The sequence below is a fragment of the Dermacentor variabilis genome, chromosome 1 (genome assembly GCF_050947875.1).
Source record: "Dermacentor variabilis isolate Ectoservices chromosome 1, ASM5094787v1, whole genome shotgun sequence".
NCBI classification, from domain to species: Eukaryota; Metazoa; Arthropoda; class Arachnida; order Ixodida; family Ixodidae; genus Dermacentor; species Dermacentor variabilis.
This window is the reverse complement of record NC_134568.1, coordinates 182,262,544-182,276,266: the sequence shown is the minus strand read 5'-3', so window position 1 is coordinate 182,276,266 and position 13,723 is coordinate 182,262,544. Positions and strand designations below refer to the sequence as shown.

Sequence of the window (13,723 nt, the reverse complement as noted above, 5' to 3'; positions counted from 1 at the left end):
TTTCTCGGGCCTCAAACGTGTGTATATTTTCTGTATGCTCCCTCCTGTTTGAACAGCAACATATATATATATATATATATATATATATATATATATATATATATATATATATATATATATATATATATATATATATATCATTAGCCTGGTTACGCCCACCCAACTTTCTGCCGCCCTCTGCTACGCTTCCCTTCCCTTGGAATCCATTCCGTAATTCTTAATGACCATCGGTTATCTTCCCTCCTCATTACGTGTCCTGCCCATGCCCCATTTTTTTTTCTTGATTTCAACTAAGATATCATTAACTCGCGTTTGTGCGCTCACCCAATCTGATCTTTTCATATCCCTTAACGTTACACCTATCATTCTTTTTTCCATAGCTCGTTGTGTCGTCCTCAATATAAGTAGAACCCTTTTCGTAAGCCTCCAGGTTTCTGCCCTGTAGGTGAGTACTGGTAAGACACAGCTATCATACACTTTTCTCTTGGGGGATAATAGCAATGATCTGAGAATGCCTGCCAAACGCACCCCAGCCCATTCTTATTTTCTGATTATTTCAGTTTCATGATCCGGATCCGCAGTCACTAGCTGTCCTAAGTAGATGTATTCCCTTATCACTTCCAGTGCCTCGCTACCTATCGTAAACTACTGTTCTCTTCCAAGGCGGTTAAACATTAGTTTTCTACAGATTAATTTTTAGACCCACCCTTCGGCTTTGCCTCTCCAGGTCAGTGAGCATGCATTGCAGTTTGGTCCCCTGAGTTTCTAAGCAAGGCAATATCATCAGCGAATGCCAGTTACTAAGGTATTCTCCATTAACTCTTATCCCCAATTCTTCCCAATTCAGGTCTCTGAATACCTCCTGTAAATACGCTGTGAATTGCATTGGAGAGATCATAGCTCCCTGCCTGATGGCTTTCTTTATTGAGATCTTGTTGCTTTCTTTATGGAGGACTACGGTGGCTGTGGAGCCGCTGTAGATATCTTTCGGTATTTTTACATACAGCTCGTCTACACCCTGATTCCGCAATGCCTCCATGACTGCTGAGGTGTTGACTGAATCAAATGCTTTCTCGTAATCAATGAAAGCTATATATACAGGTTGGTTATATTCCACACATTTTTCTATCACCTGATTGATAGTGTGAATATGGTCTATTGTTAAGTAGCCTTTACGGAATCCTGCCTGGTCCTTTGGTTGACGGAAGTGTAAGGGGTTCTTGATTTTATTTGCAATTACCTTAGTAATTACTTTGTAGGCAATGGACAGTAAGCTGATCGGCCTATAATTTTTCAAGTCTTTGACGTCCCATTTCTTATGGATTAGGATTATGTTAGCGTTTTTCCAAGATTCCGGTACGCTCGAAGTCATGAGGCATTGCGTATACAGGATGGCCAGTTTCTCTACAACAATCTGTCCACCAACCTTCAACAAATCTACTGTTACCTGATCCTCCCCAGCTACCTTCCCTCTTTGCACAGCTCCCAAGGCTTTCTTTACTTCTTCCGGCGTTACCTGTGGGATTTCGAATTCTTCCTCTAGACTATTCTCTCTTCCATTATAGTCGTACATATATATATATATATATATATATATATATTTATATATATATATATATATATACGGAGTAAATGCAGAAAGACGTATTTTTACTACAGATCTTTTTTCTTCAGTGGCACAAAGGTTATTTCATTTATAAAAAAGCTTACTATTCACGGTTGAAGACCGATTCTTTTTTTATTTTAACAGAATTGGTATCCATGCTGAAAAGTGAAAATTTTGTTCCCCTTGCGCGCCAGCTGAAAATGTGGGCCGAAGAAGTGATAGAACGAATTCGAGCTCGAAATAAACCGTGAGCCAATAAGCGTGGAGTTGATCTCGAAGAGGCAGGATAATGACAATAAAGACAATAAAGCAATGGCAATAAAGATGAACAGACGGAATGCTGTGAGTATGCAAGCAACCGAATTGAGGAAATTACGGTAAGGTATGGTTTTCACGTCATGCACAAGCACGTTTTCTTGCACGTTTTCGCACGTTTTCAAGCACGTTTTCGTAACCCTCTTTCTTATCGTTTATTACATAACGAGGGTCTCGAATCCGGCAATATTGATGCCTTCAGGTAGCATGTGTGGGTTTATTGACCAGTTGCCTTCACCCAAAAAGATCACGTTCTCGTGACGCCTGCGGCAAAAAGGACGTTCCACTTCCGCCGCCAAGGTCTGTGAGTGGTGGCGCTGGCTAACACTTCCAGGGTTCTACACACATAAATACCCAAGAAAGAGGATGGGGAAACGCCGCCGCGGTAGCTCAATTGGTAGAGCATCGCACGCGTAATGCGAAGGTTGTGGGTTAGGTTCCCACCTGCAGCAAGTTGTTTTTTCATCCACTTTAATTTCGATTTATTTATCGCTACTTTATTTCATTTATTAAACACAAGTAATTTCCCCTATGTTGTCCTTTGTGTCAGTGTTTGTTGGCTTCTGATGATATGACTAATAGAAATCGGCCACCTCGGTCAACCCCCTTTCTTCACGCGTATGGTATGCGACATGGAATGTTCTGCTTTCTGTAGTAGCACCAAGGCATGCTTTTAGAAAAAGGAGGAAGAAAGACAGAAATAGAGGCAGGTTAGCCAGTGTGAATACAAGTGAGCTACTTTGTGCTGAGTAGAGGAGATAAACGGAACGAAAGTAAATAAGAGAACGGAGATTTAAAATCAAAGTAAAAAAAATTGTGCTCACTTGAACGCGATGCAGCGTACTGCTGCAACAGTCCACATGTCCGTAACAGTGCAATGCAACGTTGTTTAGCACTGTCTGGCGATTGATTTTCTAGCCTCAGAACGATGAGCGAAGTCACATAAGAAATGTCTTATCTTCTTGTAGGCTCAGAAGTTTACAGTCACCATTGAGACATGTTTCGTTCAAATGCACTTTTATTCTGCTTTTAAACAGTTATTGAATAAGATATAGCCCTAACAGAGCGAAGGTGAAACGGGGTCTGACATTCTGTAACATCAAGTGGAATTTAATTTACTTCCATATACGATGATCGCCTGGAGGTTTTGAAGACGCACGCGCTCTCCGATATCTTCGGAGCGCAGCTCGCCGGACCTTTCAGTAAAGTTATTCCATTCATCCATCACGCGTGGTTATCACGAGATAATTACGTGCGAGCTCGCGGGGAGGTTGTGTAAAGAGAGCACTTTGGTTGCCTTGCCGCGACGCCACAGCCAAGGCACCCCTCCTTCCCCTGTCTTTGAACTGGGGAGATTTCTTCTCCAAACTAGGGAGAAACGCAGTTCTCGCGATCTGTCTTTCGGCTGACGAGCTTACGACTGGCTGCAACTCAACTCATCGACGGAGACGGCCTCCCACCGTCCCTCTGCTGGCTTTGTGAGCGACTGACCTCGCCAGAGTCCCAGCGCGGATCCACGCTAGCTGAGCTGAGCCTTTAGACAGTTTTACTTTAGCGTACGCTATACAATTGCGTGCGCTATAAAATAGCGGGTCGTCACTGCGCATGCGCAGAATGCTAAACGACCCATAGCGTGTAGCGTACGCACGCTATTTCTCAGATTTAGGGTTAGCGTCTTTGCGTGGTTTGCGGAGTTTGTGTGAAACATGGCGGCGGTCCCGGTGCCCGCTTCGATTGAATTTGGCGTTGCTTTTGTAAAATGCACTTTGTTAGTAGCAAATGACTGTGTAAGCGGTTTTCGCGTAGTCTCAGGCCGCTTCGACGGCAGAGTATTATGCATAACCACGTGGTGTTTTCGGGATCGCTTCTCGTTTCGAACGGGCGCCACCTATCGCTGCTGTCTGAGATCCGAAGATCTCGCATGCCAACTAAAACTGTAAAAAACGTGCGCTGCTTAGCGTATGCTATACTATAGCGTATAGCGTACGCTATAGCAGCGTACGTTAAACCAAATCTGTCTATTATCAGCCTCTTGCCTGTTTCCCCCATTTTGCGGTGTTCGCCTCATCCGTGCGGAACGCTCCGCCGCTACGGTTTTGTTTGTGTCTGTTGTCGGTGCCATTGTTAGTATATATAATTATGAGGTGAATAAGCGCCTAACTTAAGAGGGAGCTTTAGCTCGGGCCCAACTCCGACGCGGCCTATTCAAATACATGTAAAAAGCAAAAACGTTTTTCTGAGATAACCCCTGGACCAATTTTAATGAAATTTTTGCATTTGAAAGAGAAAGTTAAATTCTAGTGACTGTTGGAAGCGGAATTTTGTTTTATGGCTTGCATTTCGTTAAAAACATCTTCAAATATTCGACAGTTTGAGAAAAATAAAAGCATGAAGTTTACAAATTCGTAGCTCTGCATCAAGAACAGATATCGCTGTGTTCTAAGCTGCATCCATTAGATCATTCAAAGCGGACAAATTCGGTGTGTCATTTTACATCTTATGTGAATTTGTTATGTTGTATACAAGAGTTCTGCAAAAGCTGTATTTCCATATTATGAAATTTTTAGATATTCATGTTTGACATATAAATTTTGTCCGCTTTAGATGTACTACTAGATGCGATTCTCAGAATTGTATTATCATTTTTCCTTGTTGAGTTGCGGAGTTGTAAACTTGATAGTTTCGTTTTCTAAAAATTTGCGATATTTGCCAATTTTTAATAAATTATTGACGACGTAACTCAAAAATTTGAAACCAACAGCTGCACCAAATTTGACGAGGTTTGCTGCATTTAAAAGAAAAACTTAAAATCTAGTGACTGTTGGTTTCGAATTTTTGAGTTAGTCGTGAATTTTTTATTAAAAATCGGCAAAAATCGAAAATTTTCAAAAAACGGGACTATCAAGCTTACAACTCTGTAACTCAACAAGCAAAAATGATGATACAATTCTGTGGATTGCATCTAATAGTAAATCTAAAGCGGACAAAATTGATATGAACACATGAATATAAAAAAAATAGTAATACGGAAATACATCTTTTGCAGAACCCTTGTGACCAACGTAACAATTTCACGTAAGATGTAAAATGACATATCAAATTTGTCCGCTTTGAATGGTCTAATGGATGCCGTTTACAGAACCGCGATATCTCTTCTTTATGCAGAGCTATGAATTTGCAAACTTCGTGCTTCTATCTTTTTTCAAGTGGTCGAATAGTTGAAAATTTTTTTAACAAAATTCAGGCCCTAAATCAAAATTCCGCTTTCAACAGTCACTAGAACTTAGCTGTCTCTCTCAAAATCAACAAATTTCATTAAAATCGGTCCAGGAGTTATCCCAGAAAAAGGTTGTTGCGTTTTACATGTATTTGAATAGGCCGCGTCGGAGTTGGGCCAGAACTAAAGCTTCCTCTTAAAGACTCGCCCTGTCCCCCTCGCCTGAATCCGCCGTGGTCGCAACTCACTGCGAAACTCGGTTTAGGGGTCACAGCTCTGTGTAGGCTGTTGCAAAAGTTCTAGCGAGCGACTGCCGCTCCGCAGGTGTGGTGCGACGCAGAGATGGGCAAATAGGCACGCGTGATATTGATTAAAGCCCCTAAAAGGTTCAGGGGTCATGAGGCCAAAAAAATATCTGAAGATCTACGAGCGCTATCTGATATGCGAGTGATGACGAAACAATTATGTCAAAATGAAATGCGTACAACCCCAGAATTCAATTACGCTAGTGTCCTTTAATTCGATCTACGTGCAGTGGAAAACTGATGCCCCACATGGCTCAGGTCAATAAAAGATAAAAAAACACCGCTAGTCGCTAGTTTCGTTTCATAGACGCTATTCTTACTCAGCATCACGGTATTTTATTCATGACTGTGTGATATTCAACGCATGTTCTTACATGTATTTAGGTACCAACTACCTCAAAACTTACGTGGTCCCTTCAGACCACATATTAACTAACGAAGCTAACCACGTTCTCGGTTGTCTATGACGTAAGCTTTATTTACACCCTTGCGCAGTCGCACCACACTTCGCTCCGTTTGCAATGTGCCGCACGAGGCAGATTGTCCTCACCAGCTACGCTGTGCACCAGCGTTTTCTTCCTAATATAAACCGTGTGCCTAATAATCGCAATACAAAATATTGGCACGCGAACTGAAAAGAGCGGCGTTAGAGCGGCGCTCAAATTTCGCATTAGGGAGTTTCGTAGTCATCGGTGAATTTTTTTATATGAACACTTTTGGATAAAAGCTGTAAAATCGTCTTTTTTGTACATGTTCGTTTTACGCTAACACTGTGCCGTACTTTTTGCCTGTATAGCTATATTTGATTGCTTGTATACTGATGTAACTTCTGTACTGGGTTTCGTGTACAGGTGGGCTCAGGCTTCCTTGAAGTGAACTTCTCCCTTTCTTCCTGGGCCACTAACGCCTCGATGATGTAAATAAACGAATAAACCAAATCAAACAAAACGGCCGACTAGTCTAGCAACGGGCGATGCATACCCAAAGACAACTTCCTTCTCTAGACGAAGCATTCGCTCGTGGTTCCTTTCGAGTGCTACCGCAGGTTCTCCGTCCGTGAGCTTCTGTAGGAGTCGTGAATTAGGCAAAGTATATTCGCTGTGATTTTCTTTCTTATTCCCACTGAGCAGACTTCTCGCGCTGTATTTTATTGGACCTTCCCAGTGCTCTCCTGTCGCCTGCATTGATCGATCTGTTGTCATACCCTCTGTTGTGTTCCGTCAGTTTTCTTGTCTATTTTCTCCTTGCGCACGTTTATTCTCAGGTTCTAGTACATTTCTTTGTGTGCCATCGATCTCTCCTGTGCAACTTTTCCTCTTTGCTTTTGTTTTTATTTTGTGAACTTCTAGGGCGTTCAGCTGTGTCCGTCATGCTCTTTTTTTTTTCGTCCTTCGTCGCGCTGTTACTTGCAGATATTCGTTTTATCATCAAGCCCTCTGCCTTTTATGTGGCTCAAGTAAAATTTCTCCCAATAGTTCCTTTCTAGCCCCTGTAAGCGCCTATGCATTATGTTCGCATAGTTGTTGCATTTTTCTGAAATATCAAGCGCAATGCGGTTTCTTTGTGACGTCTGGTTTCGAAATGTGGGAGCTTGGGGCCATTTTATTCGTTTGGGATTCTTCCCCGCCTTTCTCTTGTTTATTTTTTCTCTCTGGCTAGAAGCACGTAGTTTATTTATCCGAAGTTTCATGAAAAATGGCTGGTGTTGTAGCGCCTCGTGCTCCTTTTGGATAACCAGGCTGTTCATGACTGTTCCTCCACTTCAGAAACTAGTCAGGCGGTTTGTGCGCTCCGTCCGTCACTCTTTGTACGTATTAAGGTGCACTGCTTTTTGGCGAATGAGTGAACCAATGCTGTATGTCAAAATGAATTGAGAAGTCACATATTTCGCCCTTGCCCTGCTTTTCTGATTCTAGCCATTTCATGTATAGGTAGCCAGGTTATGCTGTTATTCTTTACTGCACTGTTGGCGCTATGGTCCGTTTTATGAAAGACGTTTCTCTTTTCTCTTTTCGTTTTCTTTTCTATTCTTTTCTTTTCTATATTTAAAATTCGTAATGCCAATCCTCAAAATATATAGTGCTTATATTTTGTAACACTCTCACACAATACTCCATCTTGAAGCCTTGAAGCACACGAACACACACACACACGCACACAGTTCCATTGTCCTCCACAAAACTGGTAAACACGTATCCGGACCGTTTGAGCGTGCGCGACTGTCTGTTGAAAATATGCCGAGCATTTCATCCGTAGGTGGGCGTGTTGTGCGTCGTCACTTTCCTTGAAATCCGATAGCCCTGCTTGCGGTTCTGTTCAACTGAACATGAATGACACGGTGTACAGTAGGGAGTCCACGGTTTGTAAACAGATTTGCTCATCCGAGCAACGACAGGATGGGTAACTCTTATCATGTGGAGAGTGGGTTCGTTTCCGACCAACCGCAAGGGTGCTTCTCTTCCACTTTCCCCATCTTTCGCTTGAATACAAAGATTAAGCACATTTATCGCCGTCATGTAGATTTAGTAGGTTTACTTGAACAGTTGAAAGAACAGCAGCTCAGTCTCTCTCTTTTCTTTATTCTATTTTTTATTCGGTGGTGTTCTTTTTTCGTCGGAAATCAGGACCATTTAATGCCTAGGTTGCTTTAAAGGCTGCTATCTATCATTAATTAATAACCTCCGCTACCTTATAATCGACACTTCATTTATTAGGAAAGTTAATTAAGGTTAGGTAATTAACCTAATTGAATAATCATTTGTTCTCGATAAAAGAAATACTCATGACTAGCATGAACAATGCCCATCGACACACAGGTTTGCGTAAAGGCCTTCGTTATTTTTAATTTTTGTCGACGTTTAGATGCGACAGCCGATAACAGGCCCTCCCCCCCGCCCCCACCCTCGCATAACTCTTCGACGCTCATCAGTTTCAAACGCTGATAAGCGTATTATTAACACGCCTACCTCCTCACGCAATGACGTAAAAGAGCAAAAACGGTGTAGTCACTTATAAAATGATTGCAAGCTCGTGAGCATTTATATATGACGTAGACCCCATGGTTGAGCCCCAAGCGGAGGAAATGCATGAATAAACAGCCCCACAAAAAGTGACCAACCTGAATAGGAAACCGTTATTTCTTTTTTTCTTTTTTGGTTTTGTTTTGAAGTGGAAAAAAAAAAGAAACGTTCAGGGCTTGCAGTTCTGTTCTGGTTCGATTCATAGCTAAAACATCGATCTCTCGACACGCTCTCTCTGCAAAGAGGTGACGCATGCGCATGGGGCCTTACGAATCACGCATCAAAGTAACGTTTCACGCCTCACGCAAATCTAAAACACTGACATAAACACAGGTGCGCAGCGGCTGCCGATATCGCTGTGCGTCACCCCAGACGGGACGGCGTGAGCGCCGCGCTTATGTGGGAACACGTACAGGTTTTTCGGACATGTCTGCTTTAAAAATCTGTTGAACTTCACCGCCATACACCAGTGTAACTCTATGGCCAACATTTTCAAGAAATTATGCTGCAAAAGATTTGTCGAGCTTCAAGATATTTCAATTAGAAGCGTCGAGAGAGTATTTCCTTTGAGTAGTTTACGCATTTACAGCACTTATCCTAACTTCGCTGCTGCTTTATAGCAGCGTACTGGTCCTGACCAAACCACTGCTACAGTACAGCACCAAACGCCGATTCAGTGTCCTAAATGAGTGTCTTATTAGAAGGAAGTACCCTCAAGGTGGGGGTGCTAACAAACAATTGTTCGAACTAGCTTAATCTATCGAAATATAATTTTTGAAAGTGCTGCCTATTGAGTTAGCTGATTTGTGGCGGCGAAGTTCAACAGGCTGTCGAGGGAGCAATGTAAAAGATTCGTGGATATAGCTGCTTCATAATATGGCATAGGTGAGTGTAGGGTTTCCCGGTGACTTTGCAAATGCAAATGAATCGCAGAGGTCGTCACTTGCACGTGCTTCAAAACCCCTCGCATTGTGCAGTCGAGTTACAGTTGAGCTTTTGTATAGTCGACGGCCTTTCTTTCCTTGAAGGTCTTGATGCAAACCGCGCGTGTTCTCGCTACCCAAACCCGTCAAGTATTTGATGTGTGCATAGCAAGCCTGCAGCCACCTTTGTTGGCAGGAGCATTATAGCAGCTAGATGTACTTTTGATAACTGTGTACTCATTAACGGTCACAGGTCTAGATGCTTTCCTTCTGTATCCAAGGGCGGTCGCATAAGCTCTTCGGCTTTTCTGAGGACCACGTCCTTCTGAGGAATTAATCGAATTTGCTACAGTTTCTACGAAATATACTTGACATGTAAATGCTGTATGCCATCCACATGTTGGTTTTACATATTAGACAAAGAAATCTTAGGCATTTATTAGGGACCACTGTCACTCACGTATATCAGGAATCGCAATCTCACCTCAAAGCAAGCGGTTTGTGTTAGGCGACTGAAAGTTCCTACGCCTATGTAAACCCAGCACTTGAGTTGTTCAGGCAAGCCTTCTTGTTCTTAGGTAAGGTACACAAACCTATTTTTCTTTAGCTGCGTTGCTTTAGGCGCGGCCGTGGTGCGCGATGCACTAAGTTTGTGCGTTTTACACAGATAAGTTTTGCTGACTTAACTGAGATAAAGCACCGTTTCCATACTACACTCTCACGCTCGTGTCCCACTCGCTGTCTGGTGAAAGATGGCGAGTTGAAACGGCTTCAAAAGCATGAAATTAGGTTGGATGGCTCTGGTCATTTGAGCGAGAACTATCGATATCTTTTACGAGCGCCGAATCGTCCCTTCTCTAAGTGCGCGCGATCATGAGACGACGCGTTGTTATAAGTCCGCCCTGGTGGGCGGAAATAACGCCGTCGTTCTAAAAAAGTGGCCACGATAAGGAGCGCCGAGGTCCCTCTACGAAATGACCAAATCTCTGACTTTGAACAGCCACATCAATAGCCCCTGTCCACTTTCTTTCATTTCTTTTTTTGCCCGTACTTTGTTGCCCTAGCTTACTGATCTTGCTTGGCGCACTTTTATGCTGTGTATGGCATGTTTTGAATTTGCTGGTCATGTTTCAGACTTTGATAACGAAAGAATACGGCCTGTAGAAGTGCTCTCATGGTGTTGAGCTATTCAGACGCCCTTCCAGTGACAAACTTTTCAATGGCACAAGCACCAAATTCACTGGTGCTACTTTAATGTACTAATGATGCGTGATGATTTTTTAAAATTGATTTTAAGTGTTCAATGTAGTAAAGCTCTATCACGAGGCTTCAGGGACCATACTTACGGCGCCTTCACGAAGGGCAGCAAGCTGGACTTAACCGGATGCCCAGGCAAGGGGTGTGTGAGCCTCAATGAGAAACATACGCTTCCTACAGAGCATTAAAAAACCAGAGAATAATGTAGTAATTTGTTCGGCTTTAAGCTGATTTAATTTGAACTAATTAAGTAGAACTAACTGTTCCTAGCCCAATTACAAACTGGGAGGGCAGGCGCGTGTCCCGAAGGAGCGGCCCGCACTCGGCAAGCGCCGCCGAACGGCCGCTTTCCGCAAGGTTGAAGGCGGCGCGTGTTGGTACAGCATATTAGAGGCTCGATTAGCGCTCTGTGGTGTGTGCTTCTCTTCTGTGTGTGTCGTCCGAATGTTGCGCCATCGAGCCTCTAATAGGCTTTCCGCAGCTGCCAACAGGCGGCGAAAGAAGTTTATGCTAGCGCTGGCTTCGCAGCAGCTTGCTTTGCCAAGGGGGAAGGCTACTTCAAATTTATAAAGCGAAGCATCACACACGATGCTATCAGCAAGGTCACGCGTGGTCATTCTCAATTTTTCGGCTCACCTTAAAAATCAATTTTCAGCTTTCAAATCCGACAAAACATTGCTACAGTCTTATATCAGACGCAGTAATGCTAAAACATTGTGAACATGTATGCAGCAATTATTTAATAAAATTGAAAATAAAACTCAATTTTTTGGTTTGTTGATGAGTGCGAACTGATAAGCTAGCTTAGGAGCTTGAGAAAACCCAATCTATATAATCTATGCAGTAAGGGATAAGCTAAGGCGAGTAACGTGGCTATATAGTAATGTCGAGGTGCCTCTGGGAACGAAGGCCACATGACACGCAACTAAGTCCGAATCTCTGCCCCCTTCGCATGCTAGAGGCGCCCCCCTGTTACGCAAGGATGCGCTCATTGGAGCGATGATTGGATGACGCTTGCCACTCTCCACAGCTGCTCTCGCGAGGACTGCAGGCATATCTCGACCAAAGAAGGTGAGCGTTGCTTTGACGCCACGTGCCAGAACAGCTAGGAATAGGCGGTGCTACCCTGTAATCTAACGGCCGGAGAGGAATAAATAACGTTTAGCTCGCAAAACTTGCAAATCAGGAGCCCCTTTACATGGCTTCGCACCACGATAGTTCCCCTTAAGGGAGTTTTAGCCACACACAAAAAGTTCACGCAAGCCGTCGACAGAAGGTTTTACAGACATTTTTTTTCTGTGGTGTCTATGGATTGTATGGAGACCACTTATGGATCTTTGGCTCAGATTACGGACCACAAAAAACGTGAACATTACAGGCACACACACACCACACAAGGAAAAAATGGTAGGACGAACTTGTTCACCCACATTTTTGGTCATGTCGCATACACATTCGTACAGAAAATACAATGCAATGTCTATTTTTCAAAGATAATAAATAATTATTTATTTCATTGCTCAACTTATCCACAAAATTGTAACCCCCGTCTCTCACGTGCTGCATCCACAGTTTCCTCCCTATAGCACGCGAGATTGAGCCGCGATCGTCAGTTTCCCTTGGATAGGATAGGAATAAACTTCATTGGTCCAACGGTTGTCAGTTTCCCTTGCTTATCCACAATATCGTAAGCCCCGTCTCTCACGCGCTGCATCCACAGTTTCCTCCCTATAGCACGCGAGATTGAGCCGCGATCGTCAGTTTCCCTTGCTTATCCACAATATTGTAAGCCCCGTCTCTCACGCGCTGCATCCACAGTTTCCTCCCTATAGCACGCGAGATTGAGCCGCGATCGTCAGTTTCCCTTGCTTATCCACAATATTGTAAGCCCCGTCTCTCACGCGCTGCATCCACAGTTTCCTCCCTATAGCACGCGAGATTGAGCCGCGATCGTCAGTTTCCCTTGCTTATCCACAATATTGTAAGCCCCGTCTCTCACGCGCTGCATCCACAGTTTCCTCCCTATAGCACGCGAGATTGAGCCGCGATCGTCAGTTTCCCTTGCTTATCCACAATATTGTAAGCCCCGTCTCTCACGCGCTGCATCCACAGTTTCCTCCCTATAGCACGTGAGATTGAGCCGCGATCGTCAGTTTCCCTTGCACCCGGTCCTGGAATACGCAGTCGCTGCCGGAGCACAACCCCGCGCCCCGTTCCCTCCTTCCCTCCCATCCTCCCTCCATCTTTCGCGCGACGGAAGACGGCGCGTTTTCTCTCCGCCTTCTTCGCACGCGCCGGATTGAGCCGCGACCATCGGCTTCCCTCGCGTGCTTTCACTCGCACACGCAGCACACAACGCGCGAGGACGGAGTTATCGCCCTTGGGCTTTATGCGGAACTTCATGGCGACGACGCCGACGGCAGAAATTCGCCTGGAGCGTACATATAATTGTTATCGCCATAAAAGTAAGTGGAACACCGGTGTATCTTTCTGCGAGTCTGATAGCACATATCTCCAGACTTGTGATTTTAGAATTTCGTTCCAAATGAATGCGCCTCGCAAACTCACCAGCCACAATTCGTAAATCCGAATATGTGCCATAATGTAACCAACTAAGAAGTTAATTATGGAATTTTTAGTTAGCTTTAATTAGTATAAAATCTGTTTGGATTTCTCATGCAACTAATGTCCGCCTTTCTGAGTAATCCAGCTCAATTATGGACTTGAATTGTGTTATCTGGAACAGGCAATTCCTTTAAGTACCATAAAACTTAAAAATAGTCACCCTGTATGTGTATATACACGGTGTTTCTGCGAACACTTACAAAAATTCCTAGACTGCCTGTCGCAGATGGCACACTTCAAGTTCTTGAGATGGTGTACTCGAAGTGGCGGACACTACTGAAAAAAAAATATCGGGACGCATTATTGACTAATTAACAAAAACTCACTAATTAACTTTTTAACTAATTACCTTATGGCCCATATTGTAAGGTAGAAATTCTAGTCGTGGGAGTTTACAAGGCACTTGGAAGGAATTTTCATGATGAAACCGGTTTCAAGATATTACTACCCGAACT

The 13,723-nt window shown here is 43.6% G+C and overlaps 1 non-coding gene across 1 annotated transcript; it reads left to right on the top strand.

The window, feature by feature from the left end:
- Positions 1-2,300: 2,300 nt before the first annotated feature.
- Positions 2,301-2,373, top strand: TRNAT-CGU (transfer RNA threonine (anticodon CGU)). Its single transcript has one exon. It is a non-coding gene; the product is annotated as a tRNA-Thr (tRNA).
- Positions 2,374-13,723: the final 11,350 nt, after the last annotated feature.